This window comes from Bufo gargarizans, chromosome 5 (assembly GCF_014858855.1).
Source record: "Bufo gargarizans isolate SCDJY-AF-19 chromosome 5, ASM1485885v1, whole genome shotgun sequence".
Taxonomy (NCBI): domain Eukaryota; kingdom Metazoa; phylum Chordata; class Amphibia; order Anura; family Bufonidae; genus Bufo; species Bufo gargarizans.
In genome coordinates this window covers 15,419,155-15,433,237 of record NC_058084.1, presented here as the reverse complement: position 1 = coordinate 15,433,237, position 14,083 = coordinate 15,419,155, and positions in this window count along the sequence as shown.

The following is a 14,083-nucleotide window of genomic DNA, read 5'->3' as shown; positions in this document are numbered from 1 at the left end:
ATCATCCAGGCTACACTGACAGTAACTTTAAAGGGGTTCTGCACTTTCATTTAACTGAGATGATCTATACTCTGGATAGATCTTCAGCTTCTGATCGGCAGCGGTCAGACACCCGGTACCCTCGCCGGCGCCGATCAGCTGTTTGAGAAGGCAGCGGCGCTCGAGCAGCACCGCGGCCTCCTCACTGTTTACCGCCGGCCCACTGACTGACATCACGACTAGTATCAACTAGCCTGAGCACGGCTAAGCTCTGTCACTTGAATGGAGCTTAGCCGCGTCCACGCTAGTTGATACTAGTCGTAACTCGTGACATCACTGGGCCGGCGGTAAACAGTGAGAAGGCCGCGGCGCTACTGGAGTGCACTGCCGGTGCCTTCTTAAGCAGCTGATCGGCGGGGGTCCCGGGTGTCGGACCCCCGTCGATCAGAAGCTGATGATCTATCCAGAGTATAGATCATCAGTTAAATTAAAGTTCAGAACCCCTTTAACTTTTAAATCAGGAAGATTCTGGGGCAGCCGCCAGCCAGCTCTCCTCTCAGACTCAGTCAGATCTAATCTCTCTAGTTAGAATAGAAAGAGACTTAGTCCACTCAGTCACTACTTGTAAGTTGTACCTTATTATTATTAAGTTAACCTGCTACACACCGTCTCCACTAGGTCAGGCTCAGTCCAGTCTGTTCGGTATCGGTAGGGTAGGGTAGGGCCACACCACGCTACACACTGTCTGTTCTCTAGTCTGGGCCTGGCTGGCTTAAAGGGCTTCTGTCACCCCACTAAAGTCATATATATTTTTTTGGCAACTTAAATTCCTTATAATGCGATATATTAATATATAGTGCTCTTACTAATTTTTCTTAAAAAAACAGACTTTTATAATATGTAAATGAGCTCTCTACCAGCAAGTAGGGCGGTTACTTGCTGGTAGCAGCCGCATCCTCCTTTCATAAAGACGCCCCCCTCCTCATGTTGATTGACAGGGCCAGCGAACGCGCTCGTCCTCTGGCTGGCCCTGTCTGCGTTCAAAATCTGGCGCCTGCGCTGTACCAGTCTTCAGATGGCGCAGGTGCACTGAGAGGAGGACCCTCGTTCGGCCGATCCTTCCTCAGTGCGCCTGCGCCGGGTGTAAATGTAACGTCATCGGCGCAGGCGCATTGAGGATGGAGCGGCCGAGCGAGGTCCTCCTCTCAGTGCGCCTGCTCCAACTGAAGACCGGTACGGCGCAGGCACCAGATTTTGAACGCAGACAGGGCCAGCCAGAGGACGAGCGCGTTCGCTGGCCCTGTCAATCAACATGAGGAGGGGGCGTCTTTATGAAAGGAGGATACTTGCTGGTAGAGAGCTCATTTACATATTATAAAAGTCAGTTTTTTTGAAGAAACTACCCAACCAAAATGAGTAAGAGCACTATATTAATATATCGCATTATAAGGAATTTAGGTTGCCCAAAAAAATATAATTACTTTAAGCAGCTGCTGCCAGTAGATGAATGAATCAGAATCAGCTCGTCTCACTGCCACTGAGTCTGACTCAACTGGTCATGTCCTGGAGCCGGGGGCGGAGCTGGGGGCGGGGCGGTGGGTGGAGACTAAGAGTGAGACCGCAACTGCACTGAGTCCGAGACAGATCATCAGATGTGAAGAAGATGTCCGGTAGGGCTGCCTAGTGCCTACACAGTGCACAGCAGCGCAGCACAGACCATCCACCACCAAAATGAATGGGAGACATTTTAGTTGGGGGGGCACATGGGGGGGCACAGCTTGATGTAGGGGGGGCCGTGGCCCCCTCTGGCCCCCCCCTGGCGACGCCACTGGTCCTCTGATAGCTATCTGCCGATTGCGGGATTGAACGCATCTCTCCCAACAATCGTTTGCAGCATCAGGGTATCTAATACGGCCTTTACACATATGTAACGCCCCAGAGTGGCATTACCACTTCTTCACCATGCTACTGTCTCTAATGGGATCAGTTTTTGTTAGTCTAGCTTAGCCCCTGCTAGAGGAAGGAGGGTGTGCTGGGCACGTCTCTGCTGGATGTGCCCAGGCCAAGCCAAGCCAGCCATAGCACCGTCAGCTCTGCTGGATGTGGAGGCCACAGCTTAAAGCCTCAGAAGTAAGGAGGAGAGTTCCCTGGCATAATTAAGAGACAGAATACAAAGAGAGAAGTTGCAGCATATAGAAGAAGCTATGTTATACAGCAAGCCTGTCAGTACAGCAGAGTCAGAGAGCAACAGATGTAGCAGAGTTGAGTTTGCCTACCAGAGTTTTAATGCTAAAGCCTGCTGGAACCAAGACAAAGCTTGAAGATTTTTTGATGTTTTTCATGAACATTTATTGAGTAAAGCTGCTATTGCACTTCATGCAAGGTCTGGACTCAAGATACTACTTTCATGCCTCAATTACTACCCCCTATTTGTCTGCTTCTGAGCCAACGCCTGGGGTTACAGCCGTATCCAGGTAGGAGCACCGTGACATTCATACAAAACATTAAGGGACATTCTAGGACACCCTATGCCACCATTACAAAAGGGGCCCTGGGAATCGGTGTTCGTTTCACATACACAATGTGTAGTGTTTATAGGCCAAAGACCAATTATTAAAAAATGCTAATACAAAATATATTCAGTGTAGAAAATATCCTGGATTATATAAACAATATTACACCAAGATAACAGCGTGCATAATTCATAAACCTCAAGTATATATATATTGTGGGGACTCGCTCTGGTAGACAGGATTAGCAGACGCAGTATAGAGGCAACAACAAGTTATTTGGAGCAAACAGTTCAGTGTTTTATTTACACTTTAGGCAAGTGACAAAACAAGCAGTCATATTCAAACAAAAAGTCACCTTACGGTGTTGGTGGTAATTCACACCATGCAGCAATTCTGCCTCAAAGAGTCCTTGCTCATAGCAGCACCAAACAGGTAGCAAGCCTTTATCCAGACACAAGGCTCCCATATACTAACACAGAGACATGGCTTCTGAGCTCAGCTTCCTATTTAAGGACAGCCAGGTGCGGCCAAAACCCGGACCGGCATTTAAATACCGGTCCGGTATTTGAACTCACCTGGCTGTAAATCAGCCCAGCAGCACATGCTGGGAGGAAAATACCTGTTTTCACAGACCAAACCTCTCACTGTGTCACATACCCCCCTTTGTTCAACCCTGAGGGGGTAAACACACGCCAGACAGTGTATCCAGGACAGGGCACCCACGTTTCCCTGTAACCAGCCTGCCCTGTGTTCCACCGAAAACTTAAAGTTTTGTAGGGAGAGAAACCATTGGGTGACCTGGGCATTTCTGTCTTTGGCCTGGCACATCCACTTGAGAGGGGAGTGGTCAGTCACCAGGCAGAATTTTCTCCCCAATAAATAATAGCGGAGAGATTCTAGTGCCCACTTGATAGCCAGGCACTCTCTCTCCACTATACTATACCGGGTCTCGGCTGCGGTGAGCTTAAGGCTGAGGAAGAAAACGGGATGCTCCTCCCCGTTGACTTCCATAGACAGGCCTACTTCAGAGGCATCGGTCTGTACTATAAACTCCCTTTTGAAGTCGGGCGTCACCAAAACCGGGGACCCGCACAGGTCCGACTTCAAAGCGGAGAAAGCCACTTCCGCCCGATCATCCCAGCGAACCATCCCTGACTTGTGTCCCTTCAAGAGTCCTGTCAAGGGCACGGCTAGAGTAGCAAAGTGGGGAACAAACCTCATGTAATAGCCCAACATTCCCAGGAATTACTTTATTTGCCTAGTGGTGACAGGTCGGGGCCAATTCCGTATCGCCTCTATTTTGTTCACTTGGTGTCACGGTTATGGCCGTGACTCCTTGGGAGCCGCATACAGTTGCCCGCGGTTTGGGTAGTTGTTTCAACCGCAGCTTGAGGCATGTTGTTGTTCGCCTCAAGTGCGGTTGCCGCGGACAACAGTGATGTGTGCGGTTCCCTGGGAGTCGTGTGCGTGTGTATGCACGTTTGTATGTCTGGTGTGCACTGTGTTTTATGCTTGGTGCGCACGGACATCTTCCTTTCACTGTGGCTGCCCGTGGCAACGTTTGGTATGTTGTACATGTGGTGGCAGTGTCCCGGCCTTCGGACTAGTCTCCCAGGACGGCTGCCACCCATGTCGTTGCCTGCGGCAACAGCCACAGTGTGATCCTAGTTTGGTCACTTCCCCTTTATGTGTGTTTCCCTTCTGTGGTGCTCGAAGGGTTAATTCCCTTCCCAGTGTGTGTGTGTGATGTCACTGGGTGTCTCCGACTGTGGGGTGTGGCTTCTTGGCCTATTTAGCCTTGGTGTTTGGCATGGCTCAGTAGGTTGCTTCAGTGATGCTTGGCTGGAGCAGCCTCCTGTGCATATTACCTGCCAGTGAGAGCCACCCCTGTGGTCATAAAGATATTGTCGTTATGTTTATGTCTTGCTGTGTGTTGATGTTGTATGTTATGTTCTGTTGGGACCTTCCTATGTGATTTGGTGCAGATTACGGTTCTGGATTCCTGTTCGTACAGGGATCCAGTCAGCAAGGCTGTGGCAGGTTGGTGGAACTACTAGTTCACCTGCCATATCCGTAAGGCTGTATGAGTTCCCCTTTTCCCAACAGCTTGGCCATTGAGACTCCTGCTCCTCCGTGACTAGGAGGAGTAGGTCGTCTTACCCAGCTCCTAGCTCAGGGATCTGCGGAGGGTAAGTCAGGGCTCCGAGGTTCCTGCACATGGGTCCTCCTACCTTAAAGGTCGGCCCATGCAGGTAGGAGTTAGGGTCAGGTTAGGGATGCTTGAGGAGGTGACCTGCTCCCTATCCTGTTCTCTTGGCCGAGTAGCCACAACATCATCTGAAGATAAAAAGTAGTGGTTTTTTTAACCCTTTTTACGGCGCTGAAAACAGGAGGCAAGATAGATTATTTTTTTAAAAAGTAGAGTAGCTATTTATTCTTTTGTCAACGCGTTTCAAGGGCGTACGGCCCTCTTCTTCAGGACAATAAAAGCATATGTTGGATCATATTAAAACATCGTCTTTTAAAAGGGGTATTTTGGCGCGCAGGCCAGTGGTTTGCTGGGCGGAGAGCTGATGTGCATGACGTCATTCGTGACGTCACCTGGAGAAACGCCCATCAGTATCTGACTGTCACTGAGGGTATGGTGATTGCTATTGTATAGCGGCTGGTTGCTTAACTCTGTGGTATGCATGGCTTCAGATTAGCATTTAGTATGCACTGGCCGTCTTTTCGTGTCAGGGTGGTATGTGGCATATTTTGATACCCCGATCTGGTGTTTTGTGTATATTTTCGGCTGCTGCCAGCACTGTAAAGTAGGGGGGATAAGTAGCTTGGCAGCGCTCCAAATGCCCGCAGGTGTCAGGCTACAGTGGCGCTATGGTTTGCTGTGATGGCAGCATGGTGGGTAGGGGAGGGGCGGGGGAGGGATGGGGTCCGTCCTGAGTTGCCTATCAAAGCCGATGGCTGACTATGTTAGCGCTATGCTTTTCTGTAAAGCGCGGGGTGTGGTTTGCTGCTGGGTTTTATTGTTCATATGGGTAAGGAGATATGGCACTAAGAGGCGGCGAGGGAAGTGCATCACAAGTAGCGGTACTTTTGTGCGTGTGAATACAGCAGGGTCCCTGTGTTTATTTTCTTACAGTGGGATGGTATATCCTTTGAAATTGTTTTTTTAATTTTTGACCAGGTGAGATAGGAGTGCGGTGGTTGTTCTTAGTTAGGGATTATATTTTTATATATTTATAGAACAATGTTATGTTTGTCTATATTAATATTTATTTGTTTATTTATATAGACTGCGTTATTGCTGGGATTCCGGGCTGACGCCGGCCGGCAGTGGCCATCTCGTCCATAGGTAGTATCGCTGTATTTATCTTTTGTTTTTTAGCAGAGAGTACTGTCTCGGGAAGGGGAGGATATTGTATTTTGTCGATATGTTTTGATGTGGCAACATTTTAGCAGACAGTGTTTATATATTTATAACTTGTAACAGGGGTTGGGTCCATTGTTAATTGTATTTAGGACATGGGATGGAAGGATAACGGAAAAGGGAGGATAGAGGACAACTCTATATATTTTATTAGGGAGTATATTTCATTGGGAGATGAATTTGAGGGCGTGTGTTTATAATATGGTTTCTGAGATTGCGTTGAGCCCATATGGTGCAAGGGTGTCCAGCTGGTATATCCAGTATACTTCTCTCTTTTGTAGGGTATTAAATCTATTGAAGGGGTTCTCTGGTATAAACTCGATTGGTGTGATGGTTAGGGGGTGTTTTTCTTTTTCGATTGTTGATGCACAGTGTCTAGAAAGGCTGTGTTTAAGGTATTGTCTGCGTATGTTATATCTATGTTGGTTTACACGGTTATGTAGGGCCTGGGTTGTGCGTCCCACGTACTGGAGGCCACATTTACATTCGATTAAGTATATCACATAGCAGGTTTGACATGTCATGTGGTGTTTGATCGTGAACGTGGATCCATTTTTATTTGAGGAAAAATGTGTGCGGTTGTGTGTAATAACCTTACAACATAGGCAGGTTTTTATTCCGCATTTAAAACTGCCTTTCTGGTCTGGCCTATCTGTTACTTCGGTTTTTTTGTGTTGTTTTGGTTTGCTGGGGGCTAGCATATTTTTCATAGTAGGGGCTCTTCTGTGAATGATTCTTGGTTGTGATGACAGATATTTATCGAGATAAGGATCTTGTTGTAAGATATGCCAGTGTTTGGCTAAAATTGAACGGATGGTTTTATTGGATGTGTTGTATTGGGTAATTAGGCTTAGGTGCATATCTGATTTTTGTTCATTCTTAGTTCCTTTTTCTAGGCAGGTTTTTTGTGATATTTGTGTGTTTTTTTCGTATGCGTCCTTTATTAGTTTTTTGGGGTACCCTTTTTCATTGAATCTTTTTTGTATTATTTTTGCTTGCAGGATAAAATCTTCCCTTTTTGTGCAGTTTCTTCTGATTCGTTTGTATTGACTGTAGGGGATATTTTTGAGCCATTTTTTATGGTGAAAGCTTGTGAAATGTATATAGCTGTTTGTGTCTACTGTTTTGAAGTATGTTTTGGTTGTAAGATGATTGTTCGCACTGGTGATTGTGATGTCAAGAAAGTCTATCTTTGTTTTATTGAAACTTGGGGTAAAAGAAATTCCCCAGTCTGTGGCGTTTAGCTGGGTGCAGAAGTCTTGGGCTTGCTCTTCATTACCATCCCAGATGATGAACAGGTCGTCTATATATCTCCTATAGTAGATGATGTGTTTATTGGGTTTGGAGATGTTCCAGATGTACTCCTTCTCGAATTCGCCCATAAAAAGATTTGCGAAAGACGGTGCCACTTTCGTCCCCATCGCGGTCCCCCTGCACTGGTGATATGTGATGTGATTATAGATGAAAAAGTTATTTTCTAAAATGAATTTTAGGCTTTGTAAGAGGAAGGTTATCTGTCGTGGTTTTAATGTCTTATCGTTTGATAGTACTCTTTCTATACATTTTATCCCTAGGTTGTGTTGTATATTGGAATACAGTGCAGTGACATCCATAGTGAACAGGGCGTATGTGTCTTTATATGGAATGTCGCTTAGTTCTCGGATCAGTTGACAGGAATCATGTAGATAACTAGGGAGTGTATGGACATATGGTTGTAGGAACAGATCTAAATAATGGGACAGGTTACTGGTGGCTGATTTGGTGTTGGAAACAATTGGTCTACCTGGGGGTTTTTCAGTATTTTTGTGAATTTTTGGAAGGTGATAGAAATATGGTATACATGGGGATTTTGGTGTTAGAAAGTTTTTTTCTTTCTTATTTATTAGCTGTTGCTCATAGGCACTTTTGATTCGGGTGGTCAGCTCCTTATTTAGGGCTGGGAAGGGGTTTTCTTGGACTGTTTCATAATAGGTTGGGTCTCTTAAGATGTTCTGTGCCTCATTTTCATAATCTATATAGTTTTGTAAAACAATGCCGCCTCCTTTGTCGGCTGGACGGATTATGATCTTAGTGTTTTCTTTTAATTTTTTCAGGGCAGTTTTTTCATTATTTTTTTTTTTGCTATTTAGATTTTCTGTATGCATAGATCTTTTTGTTTTTGCCGTTATCTTTTTTATATCTGTTGATACTAGGTCAAAGAAGGCTGGTATAAAATGTCCCTGGCTTTGTAGGGGGAAGAAGTTGGACTTCAGGTGTACTTCCTGATGTGTATAGGTCGGGGGGTGGGAGATTTCAGGGTTTCTGTGTTCCTTGTATTTTGGGATTCGAAATGTCTTTTTATTGTGAGATTTTTTCTGAATTTTTGTATGTCTAAATAAAGTTCGAATGGGTCGACCGGATTGTATGGGCAAAAAGAGAGTCCTTTCTGTAATAGTCTGTATTCAGGTGCGGAGAGAGTGTGTGATGAAAGGTTGAATATTTTGACTGTGGTTGCTTGATGTTTTTAGGGTGTGACATTTTCTTCAGGGGAGGGTTTGTCTTGTTCTGTTGGGTCTAGAAGGACTTTCCTTTTTTGTTTGCCTCCCCTACACCCTCGTGTTCTAATTTTCTTTTTCCTGGGTTGGGTTTGTAGTACTGAGTGATGAGGGATGGGGTAATCTTTTGGGGGGGCTTTTTCAGTGTATGTGGTTTGGGTAGTGTATGTGTGGGAAGTATGTATTCCAATATACAACACAACCTAGGGATAAAATGTATAGAAAGAGTACTATCAAACGATAAGACATTAAAACCACGACAGATAACCTTCCTCTTACAAAGCCTAAAATTCATTTTAGAAAATAACTTTTTCATCTATAATCACATCACATATCACCAGTGCAGGGGGACCGCGATGGGGACGAAAGTGGCACCGTCTTTCGCAAATCTTTTTATGGGCGAATTCGAGAAGGAGTACATCTGGAACATCTCCAATACAACTCCCAACACAAAAACGCAAGAGTCCGAGAGCCACTAATAAACGCATTCCCTTTATACATACGTTTCATCCAACTGCACAAAAAATTCTTAACATTATATGGGGACATTGGCCACTTCTAAAGAGAACATATCCACAAATTGAAGAATTCAGTAATCAAATACTACCATGTAACCGAAGGCCCAAAAATCTGTGCGACCTACTAGTTAGAGCAGATATAGGCTCAGCTAACCGCCTACCAAAACAAGTGTTCTTAAGAACTCAAGAGAAAGGCACTTTTCCATGTCTTCACTGCTTCCAGTGCTCTAACGTACAAAAGGGCCAAACCATCTCCCATCTAAATACTGGAAGACCAATAGATATTCGAGGGTTCTTCACCTGTGAATCAGAATATGTAGTATGCCTGATCAAATGTCCCTGTGGCCTTGCATATGTGGGTGAATCCACACAGAAAGTAAGAGAAAGAATTTGCCAACATAAGTTGAACATAAGAAGGGATAATCTACTTCTACCAATTCTCTCACACTTCCACGAAACAAAACACACCATAGCGCAGCTCAGATATCAGGTAATAGGGCAGGTTCCACCACCACGCAGGGGAGGCAACAGGTCCAGAATCCTGAAATTGAGAGAAGCCTTTTGGATCCATACCCTACAAACCTTGAGCCCCAGAGGCATGAACAGGGAATATGGGATAGTAAATCTCCTCTAATCTGATCGTGCCCAAAGTACGTGTCACGGCTGTTTAAGGGTAACACGAGTATACACAGTAAAAAGAGCTACTGACCGGACCCAAACTAGGGAAGAGAAAGGGTGACCCCTGTCAGACCCTCAACACTCTCCCTATGCTGCTAAAGCACATGCCCGGATCCAAATGGTGGAACGAGGCATGCCCGCGTACCTTAGACTGATGAGCCCTGTAACCCCTACAATAGTGGAAGGGGCACGGCCTCCGATGCCCTGCACAGAATAAGGAGGGAACCGGGGCCACCTCAGATCCAGTCAGGAAATCACCAGGTACATAACAAAGTCTGCACACATAGCTGATGGAGCTGCAGCCGCAGAGAAGACGGATCCAAGGACCGCTGGCAATATCCGGAGTGCTTGCAGCAGCAGAACACAGGTCCAGAGAACTAGTAGCTAAAGGAGTGAAGATACTCAAGGCAGAGCTACAACTGAAAGGAGAAATATAATCCACGCCCTGCAATAGGAGGAGGGGTGATTTAAAGGCAGAGAAATCAAACGCAGGAGAGACAGCTGAGAGTAAGACCTCATCACAGGGGCGGAGAAACAGAACAGTGAGAAAACCTCCAACCCTAAGTGACATCATCACAGGGGTGGAGACACAGAGCTTTGAGAACGTCTCAAAGCTCTGGTAGTGACAGTACCCCCCCTTCTACGGGTGGACTCCGGACACCCAGGACCCACCTTCCCAGGATGAGCCCTATGAAATGCCCTGATAAGGCGAGTGGCTTTAATGTCCGACATCGGAACCCACATCCTCTCCTCAGGACCATAACCCTTCCAATGAACGAGGTACTGAAGAGAACCGCGGACAATGCGAGAGTCCACAATTCTGGAAACCTCAAACTCCAGATTGCCATCAACCAAAATCGGAGGAGGAGGCAAAGAGGAGGGTACCGTGGGCTGGACATATGGTTTTAAGAGAGATCTGTGAAAAACATTATGTATCTTCCAAACCCGTGGAAGATCAAGGCGGAAGGCAACAGGATTGATGACTGACAAAATTTTATAAGGCCCAATAAACTTGGGGCCCAATTTCCAGGAGGGAACCTTCAGTTTAATATTTCTTGTAGACAACCACACCAGATCACCCACATTCAGGTCCGGACCAGGCACACGTCTCTTATCAGCCACACGCTTATACTTCTCACTCATCTTTCTGAGATTACTCTGAATCTTTTGCCAAATGGTAGACAAAGACGAGGAAAATCTCTCCTCCTCAGGTAAACCAGAAAGAGCCCCTCCCGAGAATGTCCCAAACTGCGGATGGAACCCATATGCACCAAAAAATGGTGACTTATCAGAAGATTCCTGACGACGGTTGTTCAAAGCAAACTCAGCAAGAGGGAGAAATGAACACCAATCCTCCTGGTTCTCTGCCACAAAACAGCGCAAATATGTCTCCAGATTCTGATTGAGGCGCTCAGTCTGACCATTCGACTGCGGGTGAAAAGCAGAAGAGAAGGACAGCCGAACCCCCAGGCGAGAACAGAAAGCCTTCCAGAACCTGGACACAAACTGCGTGCCTCTATCGGAAACAATCTCAGAGGGAATGCCGTGCAATTTAACAATATGATCGACAAAAGCTTGCGCCAACGTTTTAGCATTGGGTAAACCAGGGAAAGGAACGAAATGAGCCATCTTGCTAAAACGGTCCACGACCACCAGGATCACCGACTTCCCCGAGGAACGAGGAAGATCCGTGATAAAGTCCATGGACAGGTGTGTCCAAGGACGGGAAGGTATGGGTAACGGGAGAAGGGAACCTGAAGGTCGTGAACGAGGGACCTTAGCGCGAGCGCACGTCTCACAAGCCGCCACAAAACCCTCCACAGACTTACGAAGAGCCGGCCACCAAAATCTCCGAGCAATGAGATCTACCGTGGCTCTACTCCCGGGGTGACCAGCAAGAACTGTATCATGATGTTCCTTAAAGAGTTTGTGACGTAGCTCAGGAGGCACGAACAACTTCCCGGAGGGACAACGGGCAGGTGCCTCAGACTGGGCAGCCTGGACCTCGGCCTCCAAATCGGAATATAGAGCAGAAACAACTACCCCCTCCGCCAAAATGGGACCCGGGTCCTCGGAGTTTCCTCCTCCCGGAAAACAGCGAGAGAGAGCATCAGCCTTCACATTCTTGATCCCAGGGCGGAAAGTAACAACAAAATTAAATCTGGAGAAGAACAGAGACCATCTGGCCTGTCTCGGATTCATACGCCTGGCCGACTCCAGGTACGCCAGATTCTTATGGTCGGTAAAAACGGTGATAGGGTGCCTGGCCCCCTCCAACCAATGGCGCCATTCCTCGAAAGCCAACTTGATGGCCAACAACTCCCTATCTCCCACATCATAGTTTCTCTCTGCCGGGGAGAGTTTTCTAGAGAAAAAGGCACAAGGTCGCCATTTGGCAGGAGAGGGGCCCTGGGACAAAACTGCACCCACACCCACCTCGGAAGCATCCACCTCAACAATAAAAGGTAAGGAAACATCGGGATGCACCAAGATGGGAGCAGACGCAAAACTCTCTTTAATCTTAGAAAAGGCTGCAAGCGCCTCCTCCGACCAAGAGGAAAAATCCGTCCCCTTTTTTGTCATGTCAGTAAGGGGTTTGACAATAGAGGAATAATTCAAAATGAACTTTCTGTAGTAGTTAGCAAAACCCAGAAAGCGCATCAATGCCTTCTGATTTTCAGGAAGCTCCCACTCCAGCACAGCACGGACCTTCTCCGGATCCATGCGAAAACCAGAAGCAGAGAGGAGAAAACCCAGAAATTGAATCTCTGATACCATAAAAAGACATTTCTCCAGCTTGGCATACAGTTTATTTTCCCGCAGTATCTGCAGGACCTGAAAAAGATGATCCTGATGAGTCTGAACATCAGGGGAAAAAATCAAAATATCATCAAGATACACCAATACAAATTTCCCCATTAAATGATAGAAAATACTATTAACAAAATGCTGAAAGACGGCCGGAGCATTCATCAGGCCGAAAGGCATAACGAGATTCTCGAAATGCCCGTTAGGGGTATTAAAGGCCGTTTTCCATTCATCCCCCTCTCTGACCCTGACCAGGTTGTACGCGCCTCTCAGATCCAATTTGGAAAACACCTTGGCCCCAACAATTTGGTTGAAGAGGTCCGGGATCAGAGGAAGGGGATAGGGATCGCGAATCGTGATACGGTTCAGCTCCCTAAAATCTAAGCAAGGTCTCAGAGAGCCATCTTTTTTTTTAACAAAAAAAAAAACCCGCGGCAACAGGCGACTTTGAGGGACGAATATGCCCCTTCTCGAGACTCTCAGAGATATAGGTTCGCATTGCGAGTCTCTCCGGTTGTGAGAGATTGTAGAGGCGTGCCTTTGGCAGCTTGGCGCCGGGAATGAGGTTAATGGGACAGTAAAATTCCCGGTGAGGAGGTAGCTCCTGAACACCGCTCTCGGAAAACACATCCGAGAAATCAGAGAGAAATGATGGCACAGTTTTAGTAGACACCTCAGCAAGAGTGGCTGTGAGACAATTCTCTCTACAAAAGTCACTCCACTCATTTATTTGCCTTCCTTGCCAATCAATAGTGGGGTTATGTCTAGTGAGCCAGGGTAGCCCCAAAACTAGAGGAGAAGGCAATCCGTTAAGGACAAAACAAGATATCTCCTCCACATGAGTGTCACCTACAGCTAGCCGGATATTGTGAACAATGCCTTTCAGAGATCTCTGCGAGAGTGGGGCAGAGTCAATAGCAAAAACAGGTATATCCTTTTCTAATGTACAAACCTGAAACCCATGCAAAGCTACAAATTGAGTGTCAATAAGATTGACGGCCGCTCCACTATCGACAAAAATCTCACAAGGAATGACCTTGCTCTCTAGCGCCACCCTGGCAGACAGGAGAAAACGGGAACTGCAGGTCAGAGGAAAAGCATCAATTCCCACATCAACTTTGCCCAAAGTAGCAGATGAAGCAGAACTTGATGATCTACCTCTTGAGGTTTTTCTCTTATTATCGCTCTTAGTACAGTTCAGGAATCTCCTAGACGGACAAACATTTGCCAAATGACCTATGCCCCCACAACAAAAACACACCATATTCTGAGGACTAAATCCTCTTTTATCAGGGGCAAGTCGGCCTAGCTGCATGGGCTCCTCCTCAGAGGGGAGCGAGACAGGATGAGACCCCTGCATACTGAATGAGTCCGCACCATTGCCCCTAGACTGACAATGGCTGGACGGAGAGGTCTTGTTTCTTTCCCTTAGACGCCTGTCAAGGCGTACCGCCAATGACATGGCAGACTCTAAGGATGTTGGTCTCTCATGGAAAGCAAAGGCATCTTTCAAACCCTCTGAGAGACCATGACAGAACTGACTTCGGAGTGCAGCATCATTCCAGCCTGAATCAGCTGCCCATCTCCGAAATTCAGAACAATAAAGCTCCGCAGACAGTTTGT